An 18,932-nucleotide genomic window follows, 5' to 3' on the forward strand; every position below is an offset into this window, starting at 1 on the left:
GGTCATCCATGAATCTAGTAATGATTTACATTAAGTATACAACCATTACATCATTCTGAAATTGTATTACCATAGAAGGATTTAGGCGACGACTAGTAACTAATCATCAATATGCAACTTGAAATTTCTGGGGAGGTAAGTTTGGATATGATTCAAAAATCAATCTAATGATCTTTGAACTGCATATCTACTAACTATTTCTCCACCCCTATCAGTTCGCAAGATCTTTAACCACTTACCTTAATGGTTTTAACCATTGCTAGAAATTAATGAAAAATTTTCAAACATTTCAAATTTCTTGCTAAAAGGTATATCTAGAGTTATCGTTTTAAGAATACAATGAAAAACTCATATCCACCCCTGAATTACATCCATCTGCGAATGAGATGAACTACTTTTAGTGGATATAGGCATATTAACTCTTTGCAGAGATCGATCTTGTCAAATCAACTATGAACAAGATACAAATGTCATAGATAAAAAAAAATGTGGTAGTGTCTTTTGATGACTTAGGTTTAGTTACATCAAAGAGTTCTTAGAATAGTGCAAGTGGATCCTGGTCACAGAATACTAAACTCGTATTCCATACAGTTTGAATACATTAATAGAAGATGGGTATTAAACACTTGAAAGGTGTAACTGTATAACTTCTGGAAATAGAAATATAAGAAAATTTTTGTTTGGATTCTAAAATTAAAGTCAAAGACTTAAATTCAACCAAATATAATGAGTAATTCTATCCTTGACCACCACTCATAATAGAACTCTAAGTCTGATTTGCTTATACAAGTAGGAGATTTCTAAGATTGAGGTTTTATATCAATTGGGAATAGAATTTCGGGATTATAATCATATGCGTCATTTAGTTTTTTAAGAGAAAATATAGAATGACATGAAATGATTTATAGACCATTCATCCAATGATATGTTATTGAGCTAATTCGAAATGAATAAGCTAAGAGGAATTAGGATAATTTCGTTTATAAATAAGAATCCAACGATGCTTCGATTAGCGAATGTCAAAGTAATCTTATTTATACAATCTTCTTGTTTCATATTGTAAAAATACTAGTCTAAGGTGTCATCAATTGATGAACAACTAGATGTCGCATATACAATATATATCTTTTGAGATCTAACACTATTATGTAAGTCTAATGGTGAAAATCCACTAGGGATTTATCTCATTAGATAAACAAGCCAAGTTAGACCAACAATGAAGATTCGAAATTAAACTACAACTTAATAACAGAAAATAACATGGTTCAATATAAATTCATACACAATTCAGAAATTATAAACATATAGCAAGTAGGAATGACAAGTGAAAATACTAAAACTTACAATCCTAAATAATTTCCAAGGTTTTTCAACAAACTGATACAGTGTCCCGTTTAGGCGAGAGTCAAAGCATCATCCATTGAATAGAGTTGTCAGCTCATCTAAAATGATAACCATTCTAACAACCTTTTATTCGATCAAGATTGGAATTCATCGTTGTCCCGTTTAGGCGAGAGTCAAGGCAATTCTAGCTTATGAGCTTCCACCATTGTTTCATAATTTGCAAGTCAAGTATGGTCGCCACCATTAGGGTGATCTATACCATACAAAACACTTACAAACTACTTATCATTCGAGATTAAACGGTGCGAAATTGCTAATGAACGTTCCTCCATTAGGGAGGATTACTCACTAAAACAAACGCGGTGTAAAACCCACAATGGAGATCGAATGTCTTTTGATTAAAAGCTCATTATTTAAAAGGAGTTGTATTTTCTTTGATTCTCTTTATTTATTCTATTTATTTTAAATATATATTTATTTAATTAAAATTTCCAATTTAGAATGAAAAATTCTAAATATAAATTTTAATTTAATATTTATAAATTTTACTTAGATGGATATGAAAATAACATGAATTATTTCCATCTTAGTAATAATTTCCAATAAATATTTAGAAAAATGTTCAATTTAAGTTGTTACAAAATTAATTTAAATTAATTTACAACTCAAATTTTATTTTCTATAAATATATATTGAATTTCGAAAAATTAAAGTATTTAAGAATACAATTTTTGAAAAATGCATGTTAAAATAAAAAATAAATCCTGGAAAAATTATTCTAATTTAATGTTGGCCCAAAATTAATTTACAACAAAAAAAATATATAATTTTCCTATTTAATTAAATATATATAAGAAAAATTTCAAATATTTAAGTATGATGATGAAAATCAACTTAAATATTAATTTTCTATTTAATTAAATACACTAGAAAAATAATTCAAGCAAAAATATCACCTATCTAGATTTTCCTTTGACTAATTAATTCAATTTCTAATAATATATTTTAATTCATTTATTTTAAATTAATCAATTAATGGAAAAATAATTGATTTAAGTTGGTCCAAAATTAAAATAAATAATTTACAACTTTAATCTATTTTTCAAATAAAATTCAAAATTCCAGCATTTAAGAAATGTAATTTCAAAATTTGATTAATAAAATAAAGAAAAAATATATTTTGGAAATTATTTAAATTTAGTTGAAAAAATAAATTTCAACTAAAAATAATTTTCTATTTAATTAAGTGTCATGAAAAAGAAATATTTAAGTATCATGATGAAAATCAACTTAGATATTTAATTTTCAAATTAATTAAATTTATTAAATTCAAGAAGTAAATAATTAAGTGTAGAGAAGGCTTAATTATTAATCTCTAGTTTAATACTAGGAAAAATATACTTAAAGTAAATTGTACCAAAATTAATTATATAAATAATTAATTTCACAATGTATAATATTTTTCTATTTAATATTAGAAATAATAAGTAGTCTAGAAATAACTATCTAGAAAATATCTTATTTGACTAAGTATCTTTCCCACAAAATTTGAAAAACTATCTAATTTAGGTTGTATTAGAAAAAATCTAGAACCTAAATATTTTTCAAATTTAAATTTAATTAAATATCAAAAATTAAGTTGTAACCACTTAATTTTAAAAATATTCCATTTTAAATTAATATTCGAAAAGATATTAACTTAAAAAATATCTAAAATATTCCATTTTAAGTTAATATTCGAAAAGATATTAACTTAAAAAATATCTAAAGAATCTTAATAACCAATGCCTAAAATTCCTCAACTTAATTTTGAAATTTTAAATCCGAAAGATATTCAGATTTAAGTTGATTAGTTAGAGATAACTAAATAACAACTTAAATAGGAATATTTAATGAAAAATTTAAATTAAGCTTCAGAAAGAATCTAGATGGTTATAATTCTATATTTAATTAAATACAAGAAAATACATATAGTTTAGCTCAGAATAAAAAAATTTCTTTAAACTATAATTTTCTTAAATTAATTTCAAAAAAATGAAATTAATTATGTTGCTAATCAATTTTATTAGGTTAAACTAGTTTAATTAACCTAGTACAGTTGTTCAAATCAGGCAAATGGGCCTTCACAATTGGGGTAGTTCATGTGAGGGGGTGCTGGGTTCAGTATGTCGTACCCACTACTATAGCTCCCAACTCTCACACAAGGCCCAAAAGAGAGGAATTTAACCTTAAAATGAACAACTGTTATTAATTGAATAGATCCAAAAACTAAATGGGCCTAAATAAAATCTATCAAGAACTATGACATTTCATTTAGCAACGTTAACCTATATGCATCTATAATGAAATTAAACACATAGGCTCACACCGGCACACATTGGATGGGTCCTATCATGTTGCTAGGTCATACACAGATGTAAGAAGATTGTAAATATACCTGTTACAAATTATTATCTTGACCAAGGGAGCCATCAGATCAATAGATCTGGCAAAAGGTAACCATGGCTATTTGCAATCAAGTAATAATAGGTTTTGAAAACTTACACACAAGCTAAAACACATACTCCTGCAACAAGGTTAGCTGGATAGTTGGATGTAGGATTTATTTAATTTTAAATTAAATTATTAATTTCAAAATAATTAATTAAATAAAAAATAATTTTCTAAAGTTAAAAAAAAAAATTTAAAAATTCGAAATTTTAAAAAAAAATTTAAATTTAAAATTAAACCTACAATTTTGAAAAATTAGGTTTCAACGAACCTAAATATCATTTCAAAATTTGCTAACTACTTTTAAAATTTAAATGTTATTTTATAATTAAATAAAAAATTAAAAAAAAAGATAAATGAATATCTTTTTCAGATTTTAAATGTAATTTAAATAAATAAAATAACAAAATTTAAAAGTTAGCAAAATATCTTACATCTTTTTAAAATTACATGATTATAGTTATCTTATTTTTAATTTAAATAAGGTCAAATTATTTAAAAAAAAAAAGATAAATTTAAAATATTTAAAATGTGACCTTAAATTTAAAAATAATATAAGATATAATCAAATTTAAAAATTAGATAGATTATTAAGCAAATAAGATAGATACTAACTATTTTTAAATTCAAATTACACTAATATCTTGAATTAAATTTAAAAAAATATTAAATTAATTCATAATGATAATTATAATTGAATTAGGAATACTAATAGTATAAATATAGAAGTATACAAAAAATCGGAAGTTAATTCCATGAAAAAGCATGAAAAATCGAAGAAAAACGAAAAAATTGCGAGCTGTACGGACAGTTTTCGCGTGCGCATGAAAATTTCAGCACAACTCCGATTTTTTCGAATCTTCAAAAAATCATAACTAATTCAAATTAAATCGAAATTGAGTTCTGTAAAAAAGTAACTTGCTTAATTTTTTGAATACTATCCAATAAAAATAATTTTAGAAACAGATATTCAATTATTTTTAACAAAAATTCACAAACACCAATCAATCATCAAATAACACTCAATACAACATGATACCATCCAAAAACAAACAAACAATCGTTTTAAAGTCCAAATTTCTTGCAAGTAAATCAATTACCATGGCTCTGAGGCCAGTTGTTGGAATTTATTTTACCAAGATCTTAGATCTACTCACAAGTATGTTGATTAATACCCTAAAGATGAACTTTCTACAACGATGAAATAAGCACATATAAAGTTTAGTAAACCTTACATTGGTTGCAGCGGAATAATATGACTCCTTCCGTTTAGATGGTCTTATTGTGTTTTTTGGCCTTTCTTGCATGCTGAGTAAGAAACCCTAGTGGGGTAAAGGGTATGTCGTTACCTGCACATGTGCCTATAAATACCCCTATTTTTGTATAGAGGGTGAACAATTTTACTTACAAAAACTGTGCTAAAATTCCTAGAGAGCTTTTCTCTTAAAAAGAGATAAAAGGAAAACATAGATTATCATTGTAAACACTTGTAATACTCAAAAATTTGCCAAAGGAGGCTAATACTACTGACTCGTGGACTAGGGATCATTAATGCCGGAACTACGTAAAAACTGTATTTGTTTGTTACATAATATTTTAAATTTCCTTAAGCTTTTATTAATCAATTTTTAAAAATCTCGGTAAATATTTTGGTGCTTTCATTAAGAGCTGAGGAAGGTTTATTAGTTGTTGACTAACTTTAACTATGGTGAATACGCAAAAAAACACCAGCAAGAAAACTCCATTGGACATAGTCATGGAGGAGGCTAACTCCCATGCCTCTAACCTCTAGACGAGAGGCGTCAGAGAAGAAGGTATGACCCACGCTGAAAACTGAAGGGAGGATATTGAGAACATGTTAGACGGCCTTAATGATGGCCAAAACCTTGAAGGAGGAGATGAAGAAGGTGATGGTCACGACTATGTCTGAGATGAGTATTACAAAGATGGTTATTACTATGACCATGACCCGAACTGTTTATGAGTGACCAAATACTTAGAGGCAACTCAGGTGGAGTTGGCTGAACAGAGAAGGCTCACTGTAAAAATGAAGAAGATGATGGAGCATTTGTAGAGTAAGTTTAGGGATCTGGCAGAATCCGATGATGAACCCTCAATGAAGGTGGTGGTTGAGGAATGAGCCCGAAAGCAAATAGAGGTTGAGATCTCGAATCCTCGTAATGATAATGGCAAGGGTAAGGTGGGCGAGCCCTCACAAAAACCGACACCCAAACCTCCTTAAAGGGATACAACTACAGTCTTCATCCCTCAAGGGCGCAGAAGGCCACTAGTGCTTTTGAGCCTGGGTGCCCTTCTAACCCTAGAGGCAAAGCTGCACCACGAGGACAAGGTGCAAAGGTACCCACACATAAAAGGTGAAGGAATCACCCCAACGACTCAGTTAACCAAGATGGTAGAATTGCCGTGGGGCATTCTAAGGACAACTGGTCCACGACAGAACTTTGCCGGTGGTTAGATGCCAAATATGAGAAATACAAAAGTGAGAAAGTAAGGGCACATGGAGGTGACCTTAGGAACCATCTGAGCAATAAGATGAGAGGGTGTGACCTCCCTAAGAGCAACATGAAAAGGTTAGAGGAACAAGTTTCTGCTCTAACCAAGTTTGTCAAGAAACAAAGTGGAATGTTATCGAATTCGAAACATGAGGATCTGGAACCCTGCGTAAGAAGGATTATGGAAACTCCACTCTTGACAAACTTCAAGATGCATCGAGTTGTACGAAGGGAGAACAGATCCATGAGCACATCTGGTAAAATACAATAAGATGATGCAAGTTGTTCGAGTTAGCGACGATGCAAAATGCTTGTGCTTCTCTTTAACTCTGACCAAGTCTACAAAGGACTATGAAAACGGTTAGCTCCAAGATCGATTGACAGCTGGAAAGACCTACTACAATCAACCTTTTTGTAAATAATTCATCATTGCGCAGGACAAAGATATGGAAGTTGGTTCATTTACCATTGTTATATAGCAGCACAATGTAAGCCTAAAGGCTTTTATTCAAAGAATGATGGAGGCAGCTGCCAAAACAAAAGTCAACGATGATATGAAGTTGATGGCCCTCCCATCCAAATTGGTTGTAGTGTCCCTACTATGGGGAGAAATGTAGAGGAAAAGAGCTAAAACTCTGAGTGAGTTCATGGCAATGGCACTAGGCATCATCAACCTTGAAGAGGCCTATATACAAGCTTTCGAGGTTCCTCCAGCTCCAATTCCTTCCAACACCACTTTGAGTTACACACCTTAGGCTCCAACTCAAACTTTACCAATACCCAGAGCTCAGTTTATCCCAACTTTTATGGACCTACCACTTTTGGTCTCGCCCCTATGTAGACCCACTTTTTTGGGTACGGGGCAACACATACTGGACGTAATGTAGCACAAAGATAGGCAAAGATTGAGGTCCCAGAGTCTAATACAAGCCATTCCTAGAAAAAAAGAGGGGGAAAGAGCCATAACTGCAACGATTCTTTGAAGAAACCAAGGAAGGAATATGACTCGAAATACACTGAATACACAAGCTTAATAAATACACGGGAGAACATCTATAAAGTGGCCTACAATATGGTCCACTACAGAAAAACTCTGCATATGTCACATGGAGGAAGGAATAGGCGTGACCAAATTAAAGAGTGCGAGTACCATGGAGAGAAGGGTCACACCACAAAAGAGTGTGATTATTTGAAGGATAAGATTAAAATGTTGGTCGAAGCAGAGAATTTAGGACACTGGGTCTGTACCCCAATCATCTATCCTGAACAGGGGGTTGCACAGGGGCATATGATAGTTCTAAGACAGCAGAGCACTATAAATCCTCTACAAAGGTAGGACGCTCTCAAGCTCCAAGAGCACATTGCCCGCCCTTCCTTCTCTACTAGCTCCGGCTGGTGTAGCATTACTTGCCCGGGATCAAAAACCCCATATCCTCCCAAACTGGCTTCGCTGCCTGTGGACGGGCATGTGGTGACAATCTTTGGTGGACCCCATCTCACTGACACTACCCGCAATGCACAAAAATGATATTTGAGGGAAATAGAAGATGGGGAAGTATGTGCTCTTGTGAAGTCTCCTACTCAGTGCCTCATGATATTGAATCTGTCCATCACCTTCACCAGGGATGATATTAGGAATGTGTGTTTCCCTCGCAAATCCCACTCATAATCGATGCACATATCACTAACGAACAAGTCTCTAGGGTCCATGTGGACAACAAAAGCTCTATTAACATCCTATTTAAATTTGCATTCCAAGCGGTTGGGTTTGCTGAAGTAGATTTAACCCCTGGCCTTATTCAACTACAGGGTTTCAATAGTGATGCCTTAGTGCCAATGGGTAAGATCAAGTTGCCTGTCATTCTCAAGGGGGAAATGAGGCGAGTGCTTTTAAGCACTAACCTTTGTTGTGGTAGACTGCCCAATTGCATATAATTCCATATTAGGATGATCAATACTAGTGGATTTTAGGGTGGTGATTTTATCTGTCATTTGTGCATGAAATTCCCATGTGACTATGGATGCATTGGCATGATAAAAGGCGATCAGAAAAGTGCAAGAAATTGTTACAATGTTTTGACGAGGACCGTGTTCACAGTCTGAGAAGAGACACTTGTTGCTCCTAGAATAGAAGAATTGATGGACACTGAGACTGTTTAGGAACAGTTTCTAGATGAACTAGACTCCAAAGTTGGGATTGAAAGAAATCTGGAACCGATGGAGGAGGTAGAGGAAGTAAGCATTAGTGAGGAAGTCTGCACGAGAACCATTAGAGTGGGACAAAATCTACCCCCGTCCATAAGAGAAAATGCCATAAATACGGTCAAGAGAAATTAGGATGTAATAGCTGTTGGGTTTTATGCCCTAAATAAAACTCTTTACAATCTGATTAGTTATCAACATAAGAAATTTGAAGTGATTGATGTTTGCATGAATTTGACATGCTAATGGTTTAATATGTTTAATATGTTTATTACATTCATACACACAAAATCAGTTAAATCCAGATCATATGTTTATTCACAATTACAGTATCGTCAACACAGTGGAATGTGATTGTGATCATATGTATCAAAAGTTTTGGTCCCTGTTTCATCAGTGTTATTGGATTTACCCTAATGTGATAATCAGCGATGATGTGTACTTACACTTGGAGTAAGTGTTATTGTTTTTCCAGGACATTAGTAAAGTATACTAGTTTCGAATGTATGGAGTATACATTGGACTGGACCGATATTGCAACTAAGTTAAGATATTACAAACTTACCGTTATACATATCTTTCCAAGTCAATATCAGAGTTGATCTTAAGATTAAAAGAATCTAAATCCTGATATGCTTAGGCTCAACTCAGGAGTACTATTCATGTTCTTTAATTTATTAGTTAAGCCTACTTTTGTGTCAGGGTGATACGTATATTTTGGGAACATGATAGTATGATTGAGTGGGAGTGCTGAACATAAATATGGAATCTATAGCTTCTACTGGTGTATAGAAGTCAAGTGATGATTCCCTTCGAGCTTAGCAAATAGAAGTAAATGGATGAGCTCTTGTTTAACTGACTAATTATTAGATTACTAAACACCATTTACAAGTAGCTAAGTGTTTTAAGGGGCAAAATACATTGAGGGGTGAGAACGGTAAAGAAATCCCATCTCGATGTAGATCATCTATATAGAGGATCTTTAAATCACAATAAGATTATAACAATAGTTAAATGAGATAGTATATTGATATCGTGGAACATACAATATGCTCTATATAAGTCTGAGAGTGCAATTCTAAGTTCTAAGAGTGGATTCAACGAAGAATTAATAAGTAGGAATTTACTTGGTAAATTTGGTTCACTTATTGGAAGCTCAGCATATAGATCCATGGTCCCCATTCTAGTTGAGAACATTCTGCTTGTAAGACTCATTACTTGATTCGTGATTGATCAATTATAATTCTAAAGTTAGACTATGTCTAATTTTATGAATTTTCACTAAGCAGGGGCGAAATTGTAAAGAAAAGAGTTTCTAGGTTTATTTATTTATTAATGGACTTTATATGTCTAATTAATAATTAAATTAAATGACAATATTATTTAATAATGTATTTTAGTTATTAAATAATTAGTTTTGGCATTTAAAAGGTTAGAATTGGAAAATTGGCATTTTTGAGAAAGTAGAGATAAAATTTGATAAAACTGCAAAATCAAGTGAGGCCCAATACTACACCATGGCCGGCCTTAATGTGGGATTTCAAATTAATATTTTCATTGTTTTAATGCCAAATAATTCCTAACCTAAATCTAGTAGTTGCCTATAAATAGAAAGTGATGGCTCAATCACATAACATGCTTTCATTAGTAATCTGACAGAAATTTCTCTCTTCAGAAAAACTAAGCCTTCCCCACTTTCTATACCTGGCCGAAACCCTCTCTCCTCTTTTCTCCTTGATAAATTTCGTGACCCTAGTGAAAGAGTGAGTGCCCACACACAGCTTGCAGTAACTCAATCATAGATTGGAAGACTGTGAAGGATCAAACTTGAAGAAGAAGGACATTCGGGCTCAGATCTTGATTATACTCTGCTACAGAAAGGATTCAAGGGTTAGAGATCTGAGTGGAAGGAGACATTAATTCCGCTGCATCAATGTAAGGTTTTCTTAACTTTATATGTGTTTAATTTATCGTTTTAGAAAGTTCATATTTAGGGTGTTTAAACAACATACTTGTGTGTAGATCTAAGATCCTGGTAAAATAAATAATCCAACAACTGGCCTCAGAGCCATGGTAATTGATTTACTTGCATGAAATTTGGACTTTAAAACGATTGTTTGTTTGTTTTTGGATGGTATCATGTTGTATTGAGTGTTATTTGATGATTGATTGATGTTTGTAAATTTTCGTGCAAAATAATTGCGATTCTGTTTCTGGAATTATTTTTATTGGATAGTATGGAAAAAATTAAGCAAGTTATTTATTTACAGAACTCAATTCGATTTTATTTGAATTAGTTATGAAATTTTGAAGATTTGAAAAAATCGGGGCTGTGCTGAAATTTTCCTGCGATCGCCAAAACTGTCCGTACAACTCACAATTTTTTCGTTTTTCTTCGATTTTTGATGCTTTTTCATGGAATTAACTTCCGATTTTTTGTATAGTTTTGTATATATACTATTACTATTCCTAATTCAATTCTAATTATCATTTTGAATTAATTTAATATTTTTTAAATTTAATTCAAGATATTAGTGTAATTTGAATTTGAATAGAATTAGTATCTATCTTCTTGCTTAAAAATCTATCTTATTTTTAAATTTGATTATATCTTATCTTATTTTTAAATTTAAGGTCAGATTTTATATATATTTTTTTAAATTAATTTTTTTTTTAAATAATTTGACCTTATTTAAATTTAAAATAAGATAACTATAATCATGTAATTTTAAATAGATGTAAGATATTTTGCTAACTTTTAAATTTTGTTATTTTATTTATTTAAATTAAATTTAAAATCTGAAAAGATATTTCATTTATCTTTTCTAATTTTTATTTAATTTTTAAAATAACATTTAATTTTTAAAGTAGTTAGCAAATTTTTAAAATGATATTTAGGTTGGTTGAAACGTAATTTTTCAAAAATTATAGGTTTAATTTTAAATATTTTTTTTAAATAATTTCGAAATTTAAATTTTTTCTATTTCGAAAATAAATATTTATTTTATTTTTTTTTTCGAAAATTAAAATCTTTTAATTAAATATATTTTTTTAATTTTATTATTAATTTCGAAATTTATTTATTTAAAATTAAATAAATCCTACTTCCAACTATCCAGCTAACCTTGTTGCAGGTGTATGTGGTTTTAGCTTGTGTGTAAGTTTTCAAAACCTATTATTACTTGATTGCAAATAGCCATGGTTACTTTTTGCCAGATCGAATGATCTGATGGCTCCCTTGGTCAAGTTAATAATTTGTAACAGGTAAATTTTACAATCTTCTTTCATCTGTGTATGACCTAGCAACATGATAGGATCCATCCAAAGTGTGCCTGTGTGAGCTTATATGTGTATTTTGTTTTAATATAGATACATATAGGTTGTTGCTAAATAAAATGTCACACCATGATAGATTTTATTTAGGTCCATTTAGTTATTGGACCTATTCAATTAATAACAGTTATTTATTTTAAGGTTAAATTCCTCTCTTTTGGGCCTTGTGTGAGAGTTGGGAGCCATAGAAGTGGGTACGACATACTGAACCCAGCACCCCCTCACATGAACTACCCCAATTGTGAAGGCCCATTTGCCTGATTTGAATAACTGTACTAGGTTAATTATATTAGTTTGACCTAATAAAATTGAATTAGCAACATAATTAACTTTTAAAATATATGAAACTTATTTTCATTTTAATATTTTAAAGTTAATTTTAAGAAAAACACTTTTAGTTTAGATATTATTTCTAGACAAACTATTTGTATTTTTCTTGTATTTAATTAAATATAGAATTTTAACTAACTAAGATTCTTTCTGGAGCTTATTTAATTAAATATTCCTATTTAAGTTATAAATTAGTTGTATCAACTGATTTTTCTTATCTAACTTAAATTTGAATATTTTATTTAAATTTTAAATAAAGTTGAGGAATCCTAGGCATTAGTTATTAAAGATTCTTAAGATATTTTTTAAGTTAATATCTTTTCGAATATTAACTTAAAATGAAATATTTTAGATATTTTTTAGGTTAATATCTTTTCGAATATTAACTTAAAAAGATATCCTCAAAATTAAGTGGTTATAACTTAATTTTTGATATTTAATTAAATCTAAATTTGAAATTATTTAAGTTTTAGATTTTTTCTATATAACTTAAATTAGATATTTTTCAAATTTTTTTTGAAAAGATACTTAGTCAAATAAGATATTTTCTAGATAGTAACTTCTAGACTACTTATTATTTCTAATATTTAAATAGGAAAATAATATACTTTGTGAAATTAATTATTTAAATAATTAATTTTGGTACAATTTTATTAAGTATATTTTTCCTAGTATTAAACTAGAAATAAATAATTAAGCCTTCTCTACACTTAATTATTATTTCTTGAATTTAATACATTTAATTAACTTGAAGAATCTAAATATCTAAGTTGATTTTCATCATGATACTTAAATATTTATTGATTTTTCATGACACTTAATTAAATAGAAAATTATTTTTAGGTTGAAATTTAATTTTTCAACTTAAATTTAAATAATTTTCAAAATATATATTTTTCTTTATTTTATTAATCAATTTCGAAATTTTCATTTTAATTATGCAATATTTTCGATTTTTTTTTTTTTGAAAAATAGATTGAGTTGTAAATTAATTATTTATTTTAATTAATTCTTGGACCAACTCAAGTCAATGATTTTTTCATTTAATTGATTAATATAAAATAAATGAATTTAAAATATATATATATATTATTAGTAATTGAATTAACTAGTCAAAAGAAAATCTAGATAGGTGATATTTTTGCTTGAAGTATTTCTTTTCTATTTTTATTATTTTCGAAAATTGTATAGTTTTTATACTTTATATTTTCGAACTCAATAAATATATTCTCAAAGGAAATTTTTAAGTCGCTAATTATTTAATTTAATTCAACTTAAATTAATTTCCTTAATATTTATATTTAAGATTATTACTAAGATGGAAATAATTAATTTTATTTCAATCACCATCTAAGTATAATTTTATAAATATTATATTAAATTCTTATTTTTGAATTTCAATTCTTAATTACGAATTTAATGAGAATTTATTTATTAGAATAATAAAGAAAATACATATTAAAGAATGAGCTTTATTATTATTAAGATATTTGATCTCCATTGTGGGTTTTACATCGCGTTTGTTTTAGTGAGTAATCCTCCCTAATGGAGGAACGTTCATTAGCAATTTCGCACCATTTAATCTCGCATGATAAGTGGTTTGTAAGTGTTTTATATGGTATAGATCACCCTAATGGTGGCGACCATATTTGACTTGCAAATTGCGAAACAATGGTAGAAGCTCATGAGATAGAATAGCCTTGACTCTCGCCTAAACGGGACAACGCTGGATTCCAATCTTGATCGAATAAAAGGTTGCTAGAATGTTTAACATTTTAGATGAGCTGACAACTCTATTCAATGGATGGTAGCTTTGACTCTCGCCTAAACGGGACACTGATATCAGTTTGTTGAAAAACCTTGGAAATTATTTAGGATTGAATTTTTAAGTATTTTCTCATATCATTCCTACTTGCTATGTGCTTATAATTTCTGAATTGATTTTGTGTTAAACCATTATTTATTTCTATTTGTTGATTTCTATTATTTTGTAGTATCCTGTATTATCAAAATGAATCCCATGTTATCACTGTTGACTGAAAACAAAGTCATTTGAATGGATCTAACTTTAATAAGTGGAATGAGAACATTAACATTGCTCTCATAGGAGAAAGTGCCTTGTTTGTTTTAACTGAGCCGTCACCTGAAGTGCCTGGGGACAATGCTTCCAAAGCTGTGAAAGAAAAGTATGAGCGTTGGCTGAAAGCAAATGACAAAGCTCTATACTCTATGCTTTCTAGCATGGTTGACACCCTCAAAACTCAGTTTTCTAAAACCGAGAAGGCTGCTGAAGTTATGATGAAGTTAAATGAGCTATTCGGTAAGGCATCACTTCAGTCACGCTTTGACGCGACTAAGAAGTACATTAGTGCACGGATGGAACCTCATCAAAACGTGCGTGACCATGTTCTCCTAATGTCAAGTTATTTCCAAGAAGCCCAGGATCATGGTGCTGAAATGGACCGTGCTACTCAAGTTAGTCTTATCTTAAATAGCCTGACTCCAGCATTTCTACCATACACATCAAATTATGTCATGAATAAGAAGGAAATTGACTTTCATGAATTAGTCAATGACCTTCAAAGTTATGAAAATTTGATTGGAGGACCCAAAAAGAAAGGGAGTAAACCTCACAATCCTGGGAATGGTAATGGGACGATAAAACCTGAAGCAAATGTTGCCTCTGCTTCAAAGCCCAAATCGAAGAGGAAGTGGAACAACACCAAGAAGCGAACTAAAGCCATGAAGAATAAAAAGGTTGTTCCTTCTGGTGATGCTACACTTAAACGAAAGTGTTTCTACTGCAATGAGAAAGGTCATTGGAAACCCCAATGTCCTAAACTTCTTGCAAAGAAACAAGGTATTTTCATTAATAAACTTTAAAAGTTTAGTGAATTATTATCCAATTGGATTTATGATTCTGGACTAACTTTGTTTATTTGTTTTCTTCTTCTTATAGGCCAAGCTACTTGAACTCAGATGAGTTGGATCAGAAAGCTGGACCAAAGGGTGAAATCGTCCAGATGAAGATGAAGCTCTTCAATTTATTTTGAATTAATTGTTTTAGTTTAAAGTCAATTTGGATTTCAAATTTTAGTTAGGGATATTTATCCCTGTTTTTCTCATATTGTTGCAATACATTTTTTATTAATAAAGTTTCTTTATTTTCAAAATCACCATTACAATTTATGAGATTGAGCTTCATTTAATTTATCTTCATCAATTATTACCACATTATATTTATATGTTTGTATGTGTAAGTGTTTTTATTATTGATGCAAATTCTATAATATTTACAACTCTTCATAAAGTTTTATTAAATAAACACTAGAAACTATTTCTATGTTTATTAATAATTGTTAATTCTCATACAATTATTAAGAATTTGTTTAATAAAAGGATCTTATGATCTGATAGGGGTGGAAGAAAGTTAAGAAAACTATGCAGTTCAACGATCTTTTATATCTAATGAACTCTGGATAGTATTCAACTCCACATAAACTCTATCACACTAAGAGAATCATGATCTTTACAACCTTTAGGGGTGGATCATAATCTCTATATACTTAGGGGTGGAGGTTATCCATAGTACCCTATATGTATATTCTTAGGGGTGGAGTCTATTCCACAATTCCCTATGTAACACATATCTTCTTTAAACATGGAAGTAATATAATGAGTCAGCTATTGTCAATATAAATTCTTGATCTTGATTGTATGTTCCATTTCGTTTTTACTATTGTAAGTAAAAGTTTGATACCTTTGAAAGTTCTTTGTTAAAGTTTCACACTACCTTAATTGAGTGGGAGAATTTTAAAGTTCTATACCCATCTTCATTACGTTGATACTTGTGATAGGTACTTAAGAACACTACTGAAAAGCAAATCTAACCATTCACATGGATAGGAATAGCTTATCAGAATTATGAGAATAAGATAAAGAACTCTAGTTCAGTCCATTCGAATGACTTGAACCAAAAATTCTCAATCCTCATAAAATTTGATGGTATCTTAATTTTGATTACTTTATCTCTGGCATTTATTTTTCACTTCAAATACTAGTCTGCTATGTTGATGACTTAGTCTTAACTTAAAGTTTTAGACTAATACAAAAGTCACAACTAGGTAACTCTCTAAAATATCAGAGGTTAAAAGTATTATTTAACCAGACATCTGCTATTGAGTGAGAGCTATCTGAGATGTAATCAAATAGGGAACATTAGAAGATATTCAAGAAAGATTTATGAAGGTGATCTATATGTCAGATATTAAGGAATTGTGTATCAGTTATCCTTGTATCTCACCATCTAATTTCGAAATTCTTAAGATGATGCTTACTTTGGGGGTGGAGGAATTATTGTATAATAATTCAAGCTCTACCAGAGAAGAACTATAACTTGGTCTATTCGAAAATACCAGAAAGTTATATCACTGAAGATAAGTCTACACTGTATTATCTCAATTACATATTTTAAAATATGAGAGATATGTCTTCTGTTAATTCAGATGTAATTTCAAAACAGTAAAGATTTCAGTATCCCTTGATAAGTAAAGCATATAGTAAAGGATGTTTCATAAGTGAATTTGTGAACTAGTTTCCAGAAGTTTGGGTGGATTCAAATATACTAAACTTGATCTGAAGATCAAGACATCAGATTGACCTATTTGCACATTTTGTTTTATATTAGTGCAAGTGAGAGTTTGTTGTGTTTTATGCCCTAAATAAAACTCTTTACAATCTGATTAGTTATCAACATAAGAAATTTGAAGTGATTGATGTTTGCATGAATTTTACATGCTAATGGTTTAATATGTTTAATATGTTTATTACATTCATACACACAAAATCAGTTAAATCCAGATCATATGTTTATTCACAATTACAGTATCGTCAACACAGTGGAATGTGATTGTGATCATATGTATCAAAAGTTTTGGTCCCTGTTTCATCAGTGTTATTGGATTTACACTAATGTGATAATCAGCGATGATGTGTACTTACACTTGGAGTAAGTGTTATGTTCTTTCTAGGACATTAGTAAAGTATACTAGTTTCGAATGTATGGAGTATACATTGGACTGGACCGATATTGCAACTAAGTTAAGATATTACAAACTTATCGTTATACATATCTTTCCAGGTCAATATCAGTAGTTGATCTTAAGATTAAAAGAATCTAAATCCTAATATGCTTAGGCTCAACTCAGGAGTACTATTCATGTTCTTTAATTTATTAGTTAAGCCTACTTTTGGGTCAGGGTGATACGTATATTTTGGGAACATGATAGTATGATTGAGTGGGAGTGCTGAACATAAATATGGAATCTATAGCTTCTACTGGTGTATAGAAGTCAAGTGATGATTCCCTTCGAGCTTAGCAAATAGAAGTAAATGGATGAGCTCTTGTTTAACTGACTAATTATTAGATCACTAAACACCATTTACAAGTAGCTAAGTGTTTTAAGGGGCAAAATACATTGAGGGGTGAGAACGGTAAAGAAATCCCATCTCGATGTAGATCATCTATATAGAGGATCTTAAAATCACAATAAGATTATAACAATGGTTAAATGAGATAGTATATTGATATCGTGGAACATACAATATGCTCTATATAAGTCTTAGAGTGCAATTCTAAGTTCTAAGAGTGGATTCAACGAAGAATTAATAAGTAGGAATTTACTTGGTAAATTTGGTTCACTTATTGGAAGCTCAGCATATAGATCCATGGTCCCCATTCTAGTTGAGAACATTCTGCTTGTAAGACTCATTAATTGATTCGTGATTGATCAATTATAATTCTAAAGTTAGACTATGTCTAATTTTATGAATTTTTACTAAGCAGTGGCGAAATTGTAAAGAAAAGAGTTTCTAGGTTTATTTATTTATTAATGGACTTTATACTTCTAATGAATAATTAAATTAAATGACAATATTATTTAATAATGTATTTTAGTTATTAAATAATTAGTTTTGGCATTTAAAAGGTTAGAATTGGAAAATTGGCGTTTTTGAGAAAATAGAGATAAAATTTGATAAAACTGCAAAATCAAGTGAGGCCCAATACTACACTATGGCCGGCCACTTAATGTGGGATTTCAAATTAATATTTTCATTATTTTAATGCCAAATAATTCCTAACCTAAACCTAGTAGTTGCCTATAAATAGAAAGTGATGGCTCAGTCACATAACATGCTTTCATTAGTAATCTGACAGAAATTTCTCTCTTCAGAAAAACTGAGCCTTCCCCACTTTCTATACCTGGCCGAAAACCTCTCTCCTCTTTTCTCCTTGATAAATTTCGTGACCCTAGTGAAAGAGTGAGTGCCCACACACAGCAAGCAGTAACTCAATCATAGATTGGAAGACTGTGAAGGATCAAACTTGAAGAAGAAGGACATTCGGGCTCAGATCTTGATTATACTCTGCAACAGAAAGGATTCATGGGTTAGAGATCTGAGTGGAAGGAGACATTAATTCCGCTGCATCAATGTAAGGTTTTCTTAACTTTATATGTGTTTAATTTATCGTTTTAGAAAGTTCATTTTTAGGGTGTTTAAACAACATACTTGTGAGTAGATCTAAGATCCTGGTAAAATAAATAATCCAACAATAGCTTGGAGCCATTCTGACATGAAAGGGTTTAATTGTAATACAATTTTTCACGCGTTGAATATCCGAGAAGATGCAACCCCTGTTTGCCAAAAAAGGAGACCTTT

Source organism: Cannabis sativa, chromosome 5 (assembly GCF_029168945.1).
Source record: "Cannabis sativa cultivar Pink pepper isolate KNU-18-1 chromosome 5, ASM2916894v1, whole genome shotgun sequence".
NCBI classification, from domain to species: Eukaryota; Viridiplantae; Streptophyta; class Magnoliopsida; order Rosales; family Cannabaceae; genus Cannabis; species Cannabis sativa.